The following is a 19,174-nucleotide window of genomic DNA, read 5'->3' as shown; positions in this document are numbered from 1 at the left end:
TATACTGTGAGCTTGTTTCTCTTCAAGAGCGCGGTCCTTTGTGGCACCTAAAAGTAGTAAGAGGACGGTTATGTATTCCCTCTTTGTTAGAGACAATATTGGAACACGGTTTCATAAAGTAGAGCACCATTTAGACTCATGTATTTCCTCTAGAGGTTTGTTTTTCTCACATGGCAGTACTACTGCAGTTGCTGTGTTGATTGTATTAATGCTTACAAGATGCATTTTTCATGTGCATGACAAATGTTGTGTGTTGTGGAAAAAGCAGCCCAGATCTTGCGTTAATTATCATTTAAAAAAAAAAACCTCCTGCACCTAAATTAAATCTAAAGCAAGGATGTGTTTTTGTCCCATCTTTTGCTGAAGTGATTTCCTTGGTAAATACAGTGGTGCAGTTCTTCTAAGGGCAGATGATTGTGTTGGCGAGGGAGGCGTCTGAGCAGCTCTTACTCCCGTCTCTCCATGGGGGTGTTACTCACCGACCATTAGTGAGCTCAAGTGCCGCTCAACTCCCACGTTAATTTGTAAGAAAGTAACTCTTTCTGTAAAGCCACCTGCTCTGATGTAAACACTACAGCACGCACTCCTACGATGGTGAATGTACCGTAATGGTCCAACGATAACGCTGATAATTTAACATTGTTTTCCATTACCCAGAGCAGAAGCCATTCAGTTTTCACGGGGGTCCGAATTCTTGAAAGGGCAAAATAGGGCAATTTGAGGATATTTTTCTTCACATATAAAACACTGATCTCAATAAAAAAAAAGCTGCATGTATAATGATCTAATCTGGATAAAGGTACAACAAAGCAATCATTATTATTATTATTATTATTGGCCAGTATATGTTAGAATAACACACATGTAGTTCAGACTTTAAAAGTTGTACTGGGTGGTCTTGTTGGTTGTTGGTTGTCTTAAGGACGATCTTTCAATGTCAACAAAATGTTCGTACAATGATAGATTCTTTCTTCACAAGTGTATTTCAGTCTGTTCATACTATAAAGGGATAAGTTGAGGCTACCGTTATAGCATGGGAAGCACGCATGCACTTAGCAGGGAAACGGTGTATTAGTGTTTAAAAGCTTTTTGCCATATTCACACCTCCCCATCCCAATTATGTCATTTATTTAACCAAAGAACAATTAGGGAGCGCGGAGGGAAAGAAAAAAATAAAAAAGGCAGCTATTCTCCCTGCGTCCTCGCATCACACTGATCTTTATGGACAATCATTTTCTTTAAGTAATGCTGAGTGGTATAAAACTAACAAATGAGCTTGCGTGTCGTGTTGAGATCAGCCGAAGCGGCGTGGAGAGGTTGGTGTGCCGAGCGGTTAACCCCTGCCGTCCGCGTCTGTCCTGCGCCGAAGCCTGCTTCTTTCTTCTCACCACGCTCGACTCCTGCATAGGGGCCAATACAAACAGCATTATTTATGCTCAGCAAAACACCCCTTAATTACTCATGAACTGCCGCACACTCCAGAGTCCGTCGCTCTCTCTTACCACCCACCAACAGGCATTTAACACTCCCCTAAAAGCTTGCAATTTGATATTAGCACACTTGAGCCTTTGAGAAGAGAAATGACAAATAAATAAATAAATGGGGGGAGTGATTTACATATGCATAGCAGCTGATATTTATACTCGGCTGGTGCATCCCTGAAGGGCTTGTCTTATTACCTCCGTCCCCGGGTCCTAGCACAGAGACCGAGGGAAAGCAGGCAGGTGATTAATTCTGTACTCACGAGGAGCCAACAATTGGCTCCGAGCACGGGAGGATTTCTACTGGGCTTTTGGTTGAGAACGCTCTGTCTCTTTACTTTATGTTTTTGTCGGCTGTTTATTTCCTTATTGAATTTTATAGTTCCCTATTAAGGGTAGTTTACTCATGATTAAGTGATAATGTTGTCTCCGAGTATACACTGTACAGAGGTGGTTTGTTATGTCTAATGGAGAAAACACTGGCTTTATACGGGAGGCGGTTAATGCTGCGGGATTTACCTGCTCTGTGGATCTTATCTGCCAACTGAGGATATTCTTATTGCACCTTAACATGTATTAGACCGTTTCTGAGGTCTTATTGTGGAGACGCTCTGCAGCTTCTGTGATAAGCGGCTGATGTCTGAGATCAAAGTTGTGTGTGAGGCCCTCTGGTTGAATTCTCCCTCCACAAGCGCCATTCATCAACTGACAGCAATCCCTTACAAATCCAAAACCTTGACACGTTTTGTTGAAAAACCTCTTGCAGATACACTATTTTAATCCTTTATTTTAACCCTTACTGTTCATATTTCTTCAGCAGTATGGACCAGGTCATTTGGACATAAAGCATCTCTTCCTAATTAATCTCTATATTACTTTAATTACTCTGCATTCAGGTTTCAGAGAGCATCCAGAGAGAAATAATACAGTATGAGAGAAGAAGAAGAGGATATGTTGAATTTAGGACTTTATTATGCCCGGTATTGGTGTGTAGAGGAAGCAGGACAACAATATTTTTGTAAATTTATCAATATTGAGCCCATTCTGAGTAAGGGTCAAACCTTAACACCGTGCAGGAGCCAGATAATGACTTGTAAAAGGCACAGTCCCTGCATAAAAGTCCAGATTTCACCTAACGAAGACAAACGTCATTGGACCGTACAAATAAAAACAAGAACTGCATTATAACAAAAACATTAATTACTTCTGAGAAGCCGGCTAAACCTCTGCTGCACCTTTTTATTAGTTGAACCAGCAAAAACACTGTTTTAAACTTCATCTCTAATTACATCATCAGATCCAAACAGCACAGCTATCAGCTGCTGGCTTGCTGTGTACTATTTAAACTCCCTCTGTCTAATTACTGCTTTAGCTCCACATCCCTGTGACATGGCAGTGATAGATCATTATTTTCCCCAGCAATTTGTTATATTCTTTGCAATATAATTGGATCAGATTAATTATTATGATGAATGGACTCTTGGTTTCCATGTGTGACCATTAATACTGCGAGTTTGAAACAGACAGCATACACACTACACACATTGAAGGTGCCTCGTTCATACTCGCCGAGTGTGTTAGGTCCACTCACTTCTACGTTGTTGCTTGTGTCACACTTGTCAATGAGATTGAAGTCTGTGTTTCCCCTCACACTCAACTTTCCTCCAGCAAAAGCAGGCAACAATAGTTTTCTTTGAAGTACTAATAAGGTTCTTCAGTGTTGTCAGCTATGCAAAAAACTGTTTCTGCGCGTATTTGGGTTTGTTTTCAGTAATTTAATATCATTTGGTGAAGATGAAACTGTTTTAGAAACAATTTTAATGAATTCCTGACAGAGTGAGTGTTTTAGTTTTACAATATACCAATTTAATTAGCAAACATGGTAACTGTATACTAAGTCAGACGCAGCCAATCAGTGTGGTTTCAAGTTTATATCATGATAGTTAATTAATGAGAGAGGAAACACTTCTCCAATGCTCTAAATCTACACCGCGGCTGCAATTTAGCTCTTCCAAAAAATACTGTCCAGTTATGGCGGATGGACACTAGTCAATTCCCTGTGCATGGGAATGGCTCATTAACGGGGCGAGGCGAGGCGGCGTGCGTTTGTATATGGCTGCCATTGGTCGGCGTGTAGAATGGATTTATGGTGTCACTCAGCCCTGGAGAACGACTAATGAGGGAGCGCAGGCTAGCAGCGTCCGAGTGGGGTAATTCCACCCTCCATCCATCCAGCAGATGGGGGGGCGGGGGGGAGGCTGGAGGGGGTGTGTGGGTGTGCGGAAGGAGGACACATCCCTCATTACGTGAGAGTGTCTCAGGAGCTTTCTTTAATATTTTAATAAATAACATCAGCCCAACAAGAAATTAATGAATAGTATCATTAATAATGAGCCCGAGCCTTGTAGTGATAGGACAGATATTAAATTGAACCACTGTGGGGAGATCTCCAGAGACTTGGGATTTTTCCAGCAGCAAACAAGGCCAGTGAATGAGGCAGCCGTCCCTCCGTGCCAACAGCTTTTACAACAGGTTGAAAGTAATAAAGGAGGATTTTCCCAGCGATAGAGTTAAGCCCTAGGAAATCTGCTCATGTAGATCGCTATGAAAGGCACAGCCAAATGTGATCCTTAATTAAACTTTAATCAAGATAATGCTGTTTGCAGGAGAAGTAGTTTAAAAAAAAAGGTGTCCCCAGCCCCCCCTGTCCCCCAGCCCCCCCAGCCCCGGCCCCCCCGTCTCCACCCAGTCAACCCTCCCAGCTTCATATTGTAGCGGTCATAACCCCACTTATCAGCTTCTTAAATTTGTGTGCATTTGATTATTTGTTTGGTGTGTTTGTTGTCCTCCGCAGAGCCCCGGTAGTCTGTCTTTGTGTGGTTGTGATTTTAAGGTTTACGTTTGTAAGGATTCCGTGGCGTTTCCCTGTTTTCTTTGATCTTAAGACATTTTGTCCCCCCCAGCTTATGATCAAGCGCCGCGATTCTCTCTGTAAACCGGTTAGCTAATCTTAACATACAAGGCAACATCAAGTCAAGCTCTTCTGTCAAACTACGACATTCATGAAGACTGGGGGGGCACTCATTAGAGCACATACCACCACCATGACCGAAGAGGAATATCCTATACGATATTAATAGGACTTAATTGCTTTGCTTGTCATTAGGAACCAGGACCACAGGGACAAATAAACAAGCAGGATTTAACAACCTCTAATAGAACACACATCATACGGAGAGTTCTGCATCGTGACTTTACGCCCGTTTACTGAATCCAAGTTAATACCAGTGCACTTTACTTTATTTAGGTTTGTGTCTAGTGGCTCCAAACTAAATTACTGAACAAGTTAGTGAAGCTGACATAAGATCCCATTGTAGCACAGAGGCCACAGATGACTAACGACATTTGTTTTATAGGATGAAAACAGTTTTTACTGCTAATAGAATGGTAGATCTGTTTTCTTATGGAAATCATTAGGTTGCAGAATTGCTCAGCAGCTTCATCTTAATGTAATTTATGCTGCTTATTCACGACTAAATCTGAGCTCTACCTCCCTGTTAACCCCTAATGCGCAAAAGGCTGGTTGGGATGTAACACATCTTATCTGAAAGGTAAAATACATTCATTTACGCCGAGCGGATTTGGGTCACGTCATCCTCATTTACATAATAGTATGCATTATCAAAACAAGTAAAGTAAAGTACGGGGCAAAGTGCTAACACTTTATCATGAATTACAAAATAAATGTACGTCTTGTGAGATTCTGTTGGTTTCCAAGCGCGCGTGGATTTACGCTTGGTCCGCTAAAAGGAAATATAACACTGTAGAAATCAGCTAGAGACGTTTTCTCCTGTAATTGTGTGATAATTATGACGCTACCAGATTTCTTTGCGTAATGGCAAAGTTACAAAGCACTTTTTGGTCTAAATGTAGTTATGTTGCGTTATCAGATCTGCCAGCAGGGATGGATCGAAAGATAAATAGCAAGCATAACTTTGTCCAATCAGAACTGTGTGTTTAAGTAAATGAAACTTTAATTTTGATTAGGTTTTGCCTCGGTTATTGCCCTTTGTTTTCCATCTGCATTCTTTGTCAGTAAACAGCTCCTATACCTTCTCCCATAGCTTTATATCCTTAAGTTAATTTAAAGTCATTTACTGTAATAAACACCGCATACGAGTTCTGATGTTTTGTTTCTGAATGTCTATTAATTTCTGCGTTGTTATAGACCAGCGTTCAGTACCATATGTTCCTGCCACGTATAATATTTATTCATTCCCCGCTGTATAAAGAAATACCAGTATTTCCTTCATAATAAAAAGTGGATTACTGTGAATCAAGGGGAAGCATCACCAGCTGTCTCCGAGAAATTAGACCATGCTGGCCCACGTCTCCGATGATTAAAAATACATTTAGAAATTAATGACTAATTAGCCAATATTCCTGTATATGCATGACATTAGTACAGTGACATACAGGATTCAGATGTTTCAGGCTTTTTTTGTGAAAAATTTCAAAATCTTCATATTATTTACACACTTGCTTTACAATTATGGGGATTTCTTCCACCTGTTGATCAAAGTTAAGCCTTAAATTTGGATTGATTGTCAAAATGGCTTAGTCACGTCAAAATAAGGAAGGCCCAAACGCCAAGTTAGAGGGTCAGTAATGGTTACTCTCCTTGAAATGATGTTTAAAAACAAATCGGCACGATGTGGTAGTCACTGGTATTGTAGAGGAAGTGTGTGAATGTTGTAAGCTGAAGCGGGAGAGGGGGGGGATTGGTCTGAACTCCAAATCAGCCGCTCCTGCAGCAATACATGTGTGAATCTTTCATCAGTAAGTTTCTTAATTTAGATATCTACTTATTGGTTTATCGTCCTCTATAAACCTGCAGACGCCTTCACTTCTGTTTTCCGTGTGTGTGTGTGTGTGTGTGTGTGTGTGTGTGTGTGTGTGTGTGTGTGTGTGTGTGTGTGCGTGCCTTTTGTACTTGTGTGCAAAACAGGGACAGTGGTATTATTATAGATAAAAATGCAACCATCTTCACCGCCTGAAATATTAGCAGTCATGTTTGACTGATTATAGCTCCCATTGCTTGTTTGGGTGCGTGCTACAAAATAAATACTCAGCAGAATATGTTTTTTCCTTCACTTCATTTGTGCTGTCTGCATGAATTATTACTTCCTTGATTTCTGAGATGCAGTCGTATCGCCTCCACAGCAGGAAAGCCTAAAGACTGAAGGCTCAGGTTTTTTATTGTGATATTATTCAGGTTTTCCGCTCCTTCCTTATTTTACAGCCGATATTAGTAATATCCTTTTAGTCACTGGAACGACAGTACATTTGTGTGTGTTCATGTTCTTGAACATGAACATCCACAGGCTGGATAAAGACCTCAATTCGCTTGCAGATCTGCATTTCACACTTTACAGTGTCAGCTGCGGGCCAGACGGAGACAAATCGTCGGCTGCATCATCTCCGTAGTGCTGTACATCTTCTAATCATAACAACTAAACAATGAACAACACTGGGCACGCGCCAAGATGACGTCCCTTCTGCAAGCCAGCCGTGCTGCTGGTGAAATGACTAATGCATAGAGGGTCATGGTGTAAAACTGTTGCCCTAAGGTCAGTGTACTGACACTTAATTGTTTGTCCTGTCATGTGTCACATCCTTGAAATTTCATATCTGACCCTTGTTAGCCCTTTGCTTCTGTTTTAATCCCCAGTGTCACACAAAGATCAGGACTGTGCTGTGATCAAGATGTGTCAGATTACTCGTGTTGGTCCTGTCATTGTGATGCCAAAGCACACCAAGCATGCTGTCTGTCACCTGCTGGCCCAAGCCTGTCTTTTTATTCCTTAACACAAGATATTTTTACCCAAGTGTTGTGTTAACACAGTGATCGGATTGAAATCGGCACTCGCTTCGTTTACATGCACTGTTTCTGTGATTAAGGTAAAGAAATACACAGGAGAATCCGCTGATCAGATAATGCAGGTCTGTTATCCGGAGCAAGCTTACTTACATTAAGCCAATTTCAAAATCACATTACAGTGCATCCGTTTTGTTTGAAAAAATCCTCAATTTGTATGCAAATGCTCCATCAGTTTATAATTGGCATAAGCTTTCTGTAGATGCATTTCCTCAACTGATGTACTTTCTTTCATAAGCCGAATAAGCAATGAGTCACGCATGTTTAGCCAACAACGGAATCCTATTGATTTTATCCAGGAATTGCGTTACGGCACACAAACCTTGAGTATCTCGTGCAAAACGTGCTGACTGTTTGCAGCGATCGGCTCCTCGGTGTTCCTTGCTGCGACCACAAGGTCTTCAACCCTTCGCCCTCCCATTCGTCGCGGCCTAGCCTGTCTTTGATGACCGTGTTGAGTGCTACACTTCAGTTTGTAAGCCCGCGGTAATGAAATTAACAAAGAAAGAAACTCGTTCAAGTATCTGGCGTGCAGTTAGGGGGGAAAGCCAATACAAATTAGATCATAAATGGGACTGTACATCAATCAGAGCTCACGTGTAATATTGCTTTTATCCCCCTAACCTCAAAACGGCCGGGGATGACATCAACAACAACTTCAGCTAATTGAATTACTTTTATGGGAGCTAAATCAGTTTTTATTACATGTTAAGTTATGTATTTATTTCTTTGATCAATGTTTACACGTGCCACATATTTTGTGGGACAGGTCACACTGTGCAAACTGGACACAAGTGTACAGTGTGTGTGTGTGTGTGTGTGTGTGTGTGTGTGAGTAATGGGGGTGATTCGGCGTCTCCTCCATTCTCCGGCATCCAGATCCGCTGGAAGTTCACAGTCTATAAATGACAGTAATTTGCATAGCAGGCTGAGTGTGTGTAAAGCAGCTGTATGGATCATTGCATTAACACTAGTGTGCAGCCTAACATCTGGAGTATGGCAGAGAAAGTAGTTCCCTGAGCAGAGGGAGACAGATGGCGTGGGCTCTGTATGATTTTACTACACTGCTGAGAAGCTGTTCCACTAATTGGCTGCCGTAAACACACAAACTCTACAACCAACTGCAATATGAAATTAAGATACAAATGATAAATGTTAAGGTTTGCAACAAAGCGCCGATATATTTCATGACGTAATATAGGAAGATATTGGTGGTTTTTTTAATTCGGTATGAACGTAGCTTTAGGAGAAGCCGATCAATCGAGGCAGGATTGATTTAATATGATCGGCTACTTGCCATGTTTGTTTACACCGTTGAGAAAAACCGTAAATTGTTAATAGGCTGTGTTTTTAGGATGATTTCTGTTTATGCCCCATACTGCCCCCTAGTGGATATATTATTTATTACTCTAGTTAATATGTTATGTATGTTAGCGAGGATCGGAGCTCTTGCCTAGCAAAGACGGCGAAGTGCTTATACAGTTATTATTTAAGTATAAGCCTGGGCTCCGACTTAACTCCAGTCCAGTACATGTAAAAATGCTCACTACTGATGTAATGCTACTATAATTTGATTTTGATTAATCTGTTATCTAGTTTTCCTTCCAGAAATCATAACAAACTCTATTATTTATAATTTCTGGTATTTTTCTTCGTCTCTACCGTTTTCCACGTGCAACACATCGACGCTACCATCCAAGACGTAACAAATGGCACGCTGGTGTTTGTATGAATGTATTGATCAGCGCTCTATTTGGGCAGGAATCAGTCTTGATTTGGGATGGCAGGCTTGCAGCCAGGGATGCCGTCTCTCTTCTTCATGGCCTGTCTTCTGTTCTTTGCCTCACTGGTTTTCCTAACTGCTTCGCTTTATTGAATAAATTCAAGCTGTCACTTTCCATGCTGGCAGAATAACTCAAACGCAACATATAATAATACAGGAAAAGTAGGATAAAACAATCTTGTCACGGCTGTAAAAGTGATTGCTCGAAGTCATAGTTGGCAATCAATAGACTAATTCCATAATTTATACTAGGAGCAATTGAGGAGGAAGGAAGCTCTGATATGATATTTCTTGGCTCACTGACCAACTTTGACCTTCAGTGCGAGTGAAAGTGGGATTATTGTGTTCTTCAGCTCAAAGAAATCGCCTACAAGAGTTGAGAGGGAATGTGTGACATTTTCTGCTCAGGACCAAAACCTAAACTGATTAATTCTTGGTAAGCACCAGCTCTTGAGCTTTCACTATCTTTATGACAGCAAATCCCTGACACGCAGCTGACAGAGGGAGACATCAAAGCCGGCCAGTGATTCCCCCTCAAACTTATTCCTTCCATCTTTGCTTTTCATGAAGGGAAGGTTGTGCCTCTTTTTTTTTATCCTGGGACGAGGAGAGTTTTTCATTGAGGCAGGAGCTAATTAAGAATCTCTCATCCTGTTTCACTTTTCGCCGGTTGCCAAACATCAGCAACCCCCCCCCCCCCTTTCTGTAAAATTACCTCCATCAAGGAGTTTATGTTTTCACCCCCATCTGTTGGTTTGTTGGTTTATTTCTTAGCAGGATTACGAGAAAAACCTCTGAACCAATTTTAACAAAACTTGGTGGAAAGTTGGAGCGTGGCCCAGGGAAGAACCTGTTTAATGTTGGTGCTGATCCAGATCCAAGAGCGGATCCATGGATTTTTAATATTATTTCTTAAACATTCCCTGGTTTTTCCAACATTTCGGTAAGCTAGCTGACTCAGTGAAAAACAAATCAGGCATATGTATCCCATTATTGAGAATATTTGCATTTTGTTGTCTAGAATAAAAGGCAATATTTATCCTTATATCCTTCAAACTTGATAACATCCTGCTTAGGTAAAAGGTGAAATCCACCATCCAACCGGAAGGCACCGGAAGATTATTTGAAAAGAAAGAATTGATTGCAATTAACAGAGAAATCTTTGTGTTTTTATGCCCCCTCTGGTGTCGCTAATAGCTTAATGAGCCCTGAAAATGCATGCAATTTGCCTCAATTGGATTTAACTATATTGTATGTTTAGGTTGCAGGGATTTCCGATCTCGGCAAGTCTGTAAGATTTATTGAATTTCAGACAATGCATACACTAGTAAATAGAAACAGTTTGGAAATACCACATCCGTTCCATAATGACTGTGTATGATGTCATAAAGCAGAGTTACAGAGCGTTCGTCCCTCAGCTTCACACCAACCTTCTATTCTGTTGCTGCTGAATTTTACATGTGAAAAGACGTTCTAATTGTCTTGAGGTCGTTGGAGCCTCCAAAGGATAATATTGATTACTATCAAATTACTCTGTGTTGGGGTCTGACATTCTCAAACTCTACTCCAGACACGAGTCTATACTTCTTTTTCAGTGTAAGCTCAAATATATGAATTGCTTCTGTCCGTTGTTCAGTGGAGTGACGAGGAGATCGTAAATGTGTTTTGTATATACGGATGGAGAACCTTCCATCCAAGCTGAGCTGGATGGACGTTGAATGTGTGGCCTGTTGTTGCAAATACAAAGACAAAAAGCAAAGGAAAAATATATATATAATTGAGAATTTATGAGCATGGAATGTGAAATTCAGCTCTCTCCTGTCCGCGAAGATCCTCATGTTGCCAATAAGATACTATAGCCAGGTCCAAGTCAAGCCACCGTTTAAGAAACCCCGCTGACACGACTGTGCGGTTTGTATGGTCTCATTGCTGGACAGAAGGTGGTCTTACCCAGTGGGGGTGGGCAGAGGGCGATGGGACCCCTGCCATGTCGGCAAGGACAGGAGAGACTGGGAGCTTCATAATGATCACTAAATGTTGGAAGTGCTCATTTACTGCAGGAGGTGGGGAAGGAGGTGCATGACCTTTGCTATATTGACCTACTAGTAGGGTGCAGCAACCCTGGAAACAACAACAATCAAGAATGGAAAAAAATGTTTTGTATAACTACAGATTACTTAATGTGTGTGTGTGTGTGTGTGAGTGACCCTCTACTCTGTGTGCTTGTATGTGTGTGCGTGTGTATGTCTGTGTGTGTGTGTGTGTGTGTGTGTGCATTCAAGCGCGACAGTGTGTGGATTTTGGTATGGGTGGGGGGTGTTAGGGGGTGCGATCCGTGACAGACAGGGGTCTCAGTTCAGGTCCCAGATAGATTAAAGACATTTCTCCCAGATTCTGGCCTCCTCGCTTTGTGCCTGAAGCACAATGAGCGCTTGTGAGGATAATTAAAATTGATGATATAGAATGACAGAGACATGATTTCTGCCCGCAGCAAGACATCTCCAAAGACGACCTAAGCAAACTCGTCGTGCCACCACGGCTCTGTTTTTACATCGCTGTTTCACCTCCCTTCACTGATCGCAAGTAAATACTCTACTGGATTGAAGTGCATAAATACAAAGTGTTAAGTAGATTTATCTGCCAGGGTCGGAAGTTCACATTTTTGTGAAATCTTACAGCCCTGAAGACTTTACCAGTTGAGTTGTGAATACATGGCATATTCCCTTAAAACTCAAATCTTTACTCTTCATTTATTAATTATTTTATTTTGCTATTATTATTTATTACAAGATGTGTTTTGCTGTGACGTGTTATGACATATTTGGACACTGGGGAGGGGTACACACTGCATCCTGAAAATATTCTAGATTTTTTAAACTAGGCCACAAAGACATTCAAAGTATGATATCCACTAAAGGCAGTAGTGCAAATATTATTGGCCCACAATTTCCTGGTTTCACTCAGTGTGCTCAGTGATGGTGCAGCAAGGGAGAGGAGAAAGCGAAATACACTTGTATATGAAAATAAGACCATATCATAACAAAACGTACCCCCTTTATGTGAGATCGCTTTACATTTGTTCATTTTTTTAGTTTAGTTTCTTAATCAATGAAGTCATTTTCACTTTTGGAATACTGATTTTTCAAGTTTCTACAAATATTTAGATAACTTTCAAGGAATGGGAGTTGTTGTAGTTCCTCCACTTATGCACAGGTGATCGGATAATGTCAAACTAATTATCTGAATGCAGGTTATCAAAACAGGAGAGTGCTCGACATCTTCGCTTTTGATTATTCATGAATTTCATACGTAAGTGTCACAATATCTAAAAAATGTCTGTCGGCGAAAAAACTGATAGATTGACTGTTCTAACATTATAGTTAATTGTTGCACTAAATACTAAATAAAGGGCAAGTTATCCCTCTACAAACACCCTCTCCCACAAATTGATCAGTGGCTTAGTGTACCAAACCTCCTCAACATGTTCTATGTCAGTTTACAGATTAGGGTCATCTGATTTGGAGAATTATTGAAAGTAAGCCCAACACTTCATTATTCATAACACATGTCATTTTAGTCTTTGAGTGGGAACAGCTTGCTCCTGCCTCTAGTTTGTGAGGAGATGAACAGCTGTCAACGGGAGCAGCAGAGGAACATAGGGCTAGACACGGGCCAGGCTTGGGCGGGGGGGGGGATGGTAGGGACCCTGAACCCCCACCAGGGTCCTTCTGAAGATAAATATTGATTGCGGACAGTTTTAATTACTTCCTTAAATTGAGCAATTTTGGTTCCCCCAGTTGGCTCCCTGTGGAAAATCCATGTAGGATTCCACATTGAGGGAGAGGGAGAGGGCTGAGCATGGCGCACCATAAATCACTGTGCGGATACATAATTCATTGGAACCACGTGGAAACGACAAGACAAGATGCTTTGGATCATTGAAAACAGCATTTCCACAGGTCTGCCCTTGTATTGAAGTCTGCCTCTCCGTCTCTTATAAGCCTTGTTTCAGAATGTTTCGCTTCCATTCTCTCATCTTGATTGATGCCTGTATTTAGATTTCACATTTCTTTCCTATTAATTTGCTTATTTGTACATTTATTTGCCTAAGATAATTATATACAGTACGCCGCTCTCTTAAAGGATCGGTAAAGTCAAAAGCTTTCACCCGTTGACCGGATCACTCCAGTGGTGTTAACTTTTCCTGTCCTTTTGATCATAATAATGGAACACGCCGCCTCAGACGCTGCCTCAGACCAAGGGATCGCATCTTCCTCGAGATGTAGTAACATTATTAACATAGTCGCTAATGGGTTCGGTGTCAGGCCGGGGAAGAGATCACTTCTTCATCCCCTGATACTTATCAGTGATAGATGAGCACTCTAAATTGTTTTTTCAATCCCGATTACAATATCATCAGTCATATTAGAAACAGGATGGTCTCTCATTACAGGTCATACCTCCGCCAAACTGAGCAAGCCTAGTTTTCATTTGTGTTGTTTTGATATTAGACTGAACAAACTTAAAAACCAACAACTAGTTATAATTATAATAAAAAGACTTAATTGTTGTTTTATTAGAACTGTAACTAAAATGTATCTAACAACTGATAAATATTCTTATTCACCCGTGTATTCTTTAAGAAATTGTGAGAAAATATCAAGCAATGCTCTCACAAAGTTAAGAAATCTTTCCCCTTGCATTAGTCAGAATGGATTCATAACTTTTTATGTAATCGCACTAACAAACAAACAAACCATCCAACAGACCACGACCTCCCTGGTGGAGGTAATTATCCGATTGATTCCACTCAGGAAATGCACTCGCCACCGCCCTGAGACAGAGACTTCATGTTGATACCCCATCACCAAGAAGTACTCAGTCAGAGTTGCTACTTAAATGATTTCTGGAGCAATATTATCTTAAACAAAAGGTCAGCCTGTAAATGACAGCGGCCATTCCTCAAGACTTAAGACTGACCTGCAGCATCTCTCAGATTTCCCCCGGAACAGCTTTTCTCCACTCATCCACCCCAAATTCACCAGCACTCCCTTGACACCCAGCTCTTCGTATCACCTAATAGATCGGTCACTGGGATTGCACGATTGCGGTTCCTGAGCAAGGCATTACAGCGTTGTATTGTAAAGACCCCTACGCTGACCTGTGCATGGAAGCATAGGGAGGAGAATTTTTACACTCTATTCATCAGAGGTGCCACTAACAATTGCCTCGCAGTTTTTTTTCCCCTATCCCTTTTCCGGTATTAAAGAAAGTGGAGTGAGAGGTATCTGGCTGGAGCGCTGACCTTAATCTGAAGGGTTATGCTGTTATAGGCAGAGGTGAGTCTGGTCAACTGTGCCTGCACCAAACCCATTGTCCACCCATAACGTGACATCAGCTGGGGAATGCATACAGAGTGAGGCATTAAATGTAGATACTCCACGTGCTGCGTCTCACTCACCTGCGCGGGGGAAGCCTATGCTTTATTCAAGTACTTAGTGATATTTCACGTAGAATCCCACGTCCATTTGTATTCAGGGGAGACTTGGTCATGATTAAAACTTAGAGGGACTATATACTGCACACACAGCAAGAATACGCAAAGACCAGCTTGAGTACATTTCTCACACCCTTTCCCTGCATCTCTTATGTGAATAGAACAGTGCAAACAAAAAGTAGGATGTTGTGCGTTCTGCAATCAGTTATTGTCCTTTCATGTAGCTTCGCTTGGTAGATTGTTTTGTACTGTGTTGGCCTGTTTCGCTTTCTTATTCATGCGCTTGTAGATCAGCATATATGCCTTTGCGTCAGTGTAAACACCGCTCAACACTTTTCCTCAGGCAGCATACGATGAGGTTTGTTTTTAAACAAACTCGGATGAATAAATAATACGTCGCGGAAGAGCTTAGACCGAGCTCCGTGAATTACCCCTCTCAAGCCCTACGCTATCCACGGTGACATCAGTGTGTTAGAGTCCTGCCTGTGATTACGTCCCCCTTTTTCTTCTTATGCAGCAGACTGACAAGCCCGTGTTTGAGGGGGTGTCAGCGCGGAGGGCCAGACGAGCCCCTCAGTCTGAGTGCTAATAGATGATTGGAGGCAGGATTGAAGGCTTCAGTTCTCCCTTTTATCCTGGCCTGCTTTTGACCCGGAGAGCCAGCAGTAATCGTCCCGGCAGAGGGGTAATCATCCTCCGCGTGCAGACTCTGATAAGTTGGAGCACCTTCCCTCGGCTGCGTACGGGAGCTCCCGCGGCCTCCCCCGGTTATCGCTGTCCCCGGTAGCCCTTCAAGAGGCTGTGCTGCCTCCTCTCCCAGGCTCAAAGGCTCCATCAACAGCAGCTCTCTGCACCGCTTTCATCTGACAGAGCACATAAGCCCGTGAAAGGGAGGGAAAAAATAAACTGGGGTTCTATCTCTCCAATTGTGATCTTATGAATTCGATTTGGTCACTTTTAAAATGTAACTACACAATTTGTTATTTTCCCCCCGTTTCCCTTTTCACTGTTAATATCCGTGGCGATAAATTGCTTCGATTGACAGGCTCATTTTTTTTTACTTGTTGTGTGTCTGTGTGATAAGGCGGCAAACTGTGGTCACCTGAAGGGGCTGAGAGGACCTCTGAGGCAGGACCGCTGCTGCTCAACATCTTTCATGTGAGATGCTGTGAAAATTGTTTGGCTCATTCTGTTGAGGGAAAATCCCCATGTTTTGCTTGATTACATTTTGTTATGGTTTTTCTCCCATTATTCAGCGAACTTCTTAAGCCTGCCGAGATTACTGTTTAATAGGGATGATATTGTGCCGGTTTTATTGGCTATTTGCAGCTGCACCGCCGGTTCATTTAATAGCCCATCCGTTGTTAAAGGGATTACACAGCTGCCACACTCTACTGTTTACAGTGGGCCTCTAGTGGAAAAAAGACAATTGCCTGAAATTGGGAGACGAGGCAAGGAAAATAATTTCAGATAGTTTTTCGCAAATCTGTGATCTCACATGCAAAGTTTGCCTGCCACATTCAAATTACCTGCTCTCTCCTTTGTGATCTGACTCTGATGATTTCCCATTCCATATCTAAGTGACCTTTAGAAGGCCAGAGGCACTACCCAACATTGATTAAATAAATTGATCCTCCCACATTCAAAGGATATTAATTAGATGCGGAAAACAAGTGAATGAACACAAATAGCTCTTAGTTTAAATGCAATATCAAATAAAACATTGAAGGAGGGGGATTTGAGAAAGCCTGATAACATGCCCAGAGCTGGAGTCAGTCACTTGTTATCATTTGCAAAAAGAGGAAACCAGCCCAGGAATTGGTTTGAAAAAATCATGCCATGCAATCTCCCAAAAAAATACAAAAATCTAAATTGTTTGCATGTTTTTTGTGCTCTCATGTTATATTATTATTATTTTTTTTTTAAGAGATATTTAATGTTTTATTTTTAAGGCTTAAGAACAAAGCACATTCTACTTTCAAAATCAATACCCTGCCTGACTTAAGGTGTCATCCTTCAATCAGAATGCATGCTGGGATGTCATACTTTAGTGGCCTGTGACTTGTCCATGTCAACAGCAGCTGCCAAGTAGCTTTCAAATAGGAGGACGTACAACATGTGCCAAAGCTAACAGCTGTTAACTACACAACCTGCAGGCTATGAACTGCAACTCTGTCCACTGTCTGTCTTTCCACAGTTAAATATTCCAGGAGGAATTTGTTACAACAAGGCCATACATAACGGGTGAAAACCCTTTACACCAATATTGCTCTCAAAATTGGCAGCATGTGAAGGAGGGACATGAGGGATGCTTGAGAGTGGTAACCTATCCCTCTCAGCCCCCTGGGAGCCACTTGGCCAGCTTTCATCCACATAATTATAATAAATTTGACATTTCATAGATAATATTGATTTCTTTATTTTAGCATTTCACCATAGGTGACAGTCTAGTGTCAAGAATGAAATTTCTATTGATCTTCTGCGCATTAATCCCTCATGTGTATGTGATCATTTTTATAAGACCTTTTACTGCACATAAATCAATATTTCATATTTCTAGCCATGCCAGAGGAGATGTCATATTTGTAAACTGTGTCTTGACACTAGCAATTCCTTTCTTGTTCAGCTGCAACTGTGCAAGACCAGTCAATTTGGGGTGGTGGGAGCAGGGGCAGGAGAGGAGCTGGGAGGGGTGAGGGCTGAAGGAAGAGGAGAGTGTGCGGTCTCTCTGTGGTCTGGCTGGGAGGAGCAGAGCCTTTCTGCACGTGAATACTGCAGCATTGATGATGAAATATCATTTTGAGAATTAATTAGCGTCCACAGTGGTGGGTGGCGATTAATAATGAAAATAAATTGACAAATCATTTGAAATTGATTAGCTCAGAGCTTGGCTGAGGATATTGAACATGTCTTTAAATTGCCCGTTAATTTCTCTAATTTGTTGCTATATGAATGAAAGAGCATTTGTAATTCACAGACGAGATTGATCTGTATTAAGCTCGGTCCAGCAGCCTTTGGCCCTCTGCATTCCAGACATGTATTGTGCAATTTAAAATTCAATTGACATTTTACATTTATAGACATTTTAATACTATTTTCCTGGATAACCCTTCTCTCTGCAGTCCTAGGCGAATGCTGCATGTGCATTGTTTTGAAAGTGTCAGAATGAGTGAATGTTTTTCCATGAGGATTTCAGAAACATTTCCCTGCATACAGGAATGTTGCCCTGAGCTCCAGTGTAACATGACAATAGCCATGGAGAATGCACAACTGTTTGGTGAAAAATATGATCATCTGAACGGTGCAGACACCTGACCTTTTCTCAGTCTTCCTTAACATGTCCCTTCCATACAATCAGTGCGAGAGCACGGCACAAGAAAGGCCAGTCCATTAAGAGAATATGCAAATTTTGCCATCCGCTCCTAATTGATGCCATTTTACCAAGTAAACAAGACTTCTGTCGACAATGAATGTGTTTCTGCCAGTTAAAAGGACTTCAGATCGGCGTTTTCGTGTAATTTCCTTTCTAAGAGCTATTGGTGTGCCATTATTTCAAATTATAAGTCTCTCCCTTTGCAGAGAGGTGCTATTCTTGCAGTGTTTTTTTCCCTCCTCTTTAAAGGCCATCCACTATTTTTTGTCACTCACTGGAGAATCTTCATTCACGTGAAAAGGTGTCAGTGCCTGACTGTTTGGGCATGATGACAGACACGCTGTGGAAGTGTGACTGACTGCCTGACACCATAGTGGTTTGTCAGTGTGTCAGCAGCACTGTGGCAGCTAACAGTATTGTCCCAGACACTCTACAGGACAGCACCATAATATGGGACCAAGACAGTGCATGATGTGTATCTCCCTAACCTCTCTCTCATCCTTCAGTCTTTACCACAGGCCGTGACTGAAGGTCTATGAGGATTCCCGATGCGCTGAGTCGCGTAGATTCATCTTCCCTGTCAGCCACGTAATGCTGTATGAGCTTGTTCCTCCATTCAAGTAATGCTGATGAATCTGCTGTCCAGACGCCTTTTGCTCCACTTTGTTGAAACAGGGGGATAAACCCATCACGATGTACCTTTGGGTCCGGTCATACACAATCATTTCTCCCCTCAGCCAAATTGTTCTTTAGTGGAGAGGCTCTCAGAGTGTTGGGGTGCGGAGTGGGGGTGGGAGGAGAGGGTGGCGTGCAGGCAAAGTTGACTGGCACTCGGCGCTAAGCTGTCTCTCTGAGGAAAGGGCTGTTTAAAAGGCAGGAGCTGGCAGCGGAGCAGACCTCTCAGCTGCCTGTCTAAATACTGCCTCTGTGTGACTGACAGCAAGGCAACAGCACACTGGCATTCTCCTTTCAGCCACTCAGCGAGCCTTTAACCAAAACCAAAGGATTTAACATAAAACTCACACCAACGTGTCACACAACTGCTGCTGTCACTGTGTTTTCAATTAAACATGACAAGCTGCACCTCATTGTTGTTACATAC

The 19,174-nt window shown here is 41.8% G+C and overlaps 1 protein-coding gene across 1 annotated transcript in view; it reads left to right on the top strand.

The window, feature by feature from the left end:
- Positions 1-19,174, top strand: part of LOC143009841 (glycerol-3-phosphate dehydrogenase, mitochondrial-like) — a 92,795-nt gene that overhangs the window by 41,609 nt on the left and 32,012 nt on the right. The gene's annotated exons all lie outside the window — the stretch shown is intronic.

This window comes from Genypterus blacodes, unplaced genomic scaffold (assembly GCF_046128005.1).
Source record: "Genypterus blacodes isolate CSIRO-AG114 ecotype Tasmania unplaced genomic scaffold, CSIRO-AGI_Gbla_v1 ptg000118l_1, whole genome shotgun sequence".
In the NCBI taxonomy this organism is placed as follows: Eukaryota; Metazoa; Chordata; class Actinopteri; order Ophidiiformes; family Ophidiidae; genus Genypterus; species Genypterus blacodes.
Note: the sequence above shows the minus strand (reverse complement) of the source record. Positions and strands in the feature narration are given on the sequence as shown.